Below are 1,663 nucleotides of genomic sequence, written 5' to 3'. Positions count from 1 at the left end.
TATATCATGATTTTCCAAAAAAAAAAAAAAACATGGAAGTTGAAATTTTGTATCTTCACCAACTCCAAATCACCTTCAAAATTACAAACTATCCTTTTTTGATCAAATAGCTGATGAGGCATATTTACCTCTTGTTGGTTACTTATTTTAAGCTTCAACAACAACAACAAACTCAGTAGTTTCCCATAAGTGAAATTTGGGGAGGATAAGATGTACGCAGTTTTACCGTCACCCTTGGAAGAACAGAGAGGCTGTTTCCGATAGACCCTCGGCTAGAGAACGACTGAAAAAGAATAAGTAATTACAACAAGTAGGAATAACAGCAAGATGAAATTAATTTGAATTCACAACGAGAAATCTCATTCAGAGTAAAACACTCCTTATCAAAGATCGGTAAGAACATGATTATCTCTTTTTGTGATAAGTGCAAATTCTATTTTCTAGAAAGATACATATTTAATTAATGGCGTACCAATGTTACCTTTTCAAGTATGATTGTTCACATGCACAACGAACATGTTTATAGGTCATTAGGTCCCCCTTTTTTTGTTTTTTTTTGTTGTGATAAACATGTTTATAGGTCACCTTATCAATATAATATTAAAGACGTTGGTAGGTTGGGGCGGAGCTAAAGTAAGGCAAGGGCATTCAATTGAATTTACTTCAGGGAAAAATTGAAATATTGTGCAAATAGAGTAAAAATGAGTATAATTTTCCCTTTTTACACAATCAGGTTTCCCATGCTCAAAGACTCCCGTGGTGCAAGTATTATTGGGTGCACCTCTACAAGTAAAATTAGTGGTTCAAATTCCACTCTGAACGGTCTTGATTTCGGCACAAAGTATAGATATATATATGTGAACATAACTAAATTTTCAAATAGTATATATAATTTTAAACATATAAGAGACTAAAGTTAAACCCGTCAAATATAAATTCTAGATACACTTCTTCACAATAGTACACCCATTGTGTGTCCAAGTTCTCCTAATCAGACAAACTTACCTGTTCCACAATCACAAAATCACATGCTGTACTTGAATACGTAGTTTGTACTTCGTACAGGTATTAATAATATGCCACTACACACGTTTTTTAAAATTAAGTGGAAAAAACATTACATGTACGGCCAAACATATGTCACATCTACTATAGTATTATGGTGATAAATTTTGGAGTAACTTTACAAGCACTAGTAGAAATTCGCTAAAAACCGACCAAAGTTGGTCGGTTATGGCCAATTACCGACTAAAACGCGACCATTAGGATGTGGACGGTGTTTTGATGGTCGGAATGGCTTACCGACCAAAGTTGGTGGGAAATTACCGACCAACTTTGGTCGGAAACATATTTTATTAATTTAATTTTACCGACCAAAGTTGGCCGGTTTAACTAAATTATGTTTTTTTATTAATTATTAAAATTTAAAAAAATCGATCAACTTTGGTCGGTAATTGAAAATATATATATTTTTAAAATAATTAAAATTAATCATTACCGACCAACTATGGTCGGTAACCTCAACAGTGCAGGCAAAATACCGACCAAAATTGGTCGGTAATCTTGAATTCTGGGAATTCAATGTTCATTAACCGACCAACTTTGGTCGGTATTTTGGAATAGTTTTTTTTTATTAAAAATCGACCAACTTTGGTCGATTTTT

Source organism: Nicotiana tabacum, unplaced genomic scaffold (genome assembly GCF_000715075.1).
Source record: "Nicotiana tabacum cultivar K326 unplaced genomic scaffold, ASM71507v2 Un00108, whole genome shotgun sequence".
NCBI lineage: Eukaryota > Viridiplantae > Streptophyta > Magnoliopsida > Solanales > Solanaceae > Nicotiana > Nicotiana tabacum.
The sequence above is the reverse complement of the archived record's forward strand: the minus strand, read 5'-3'. Positions refer to the sequence as shown.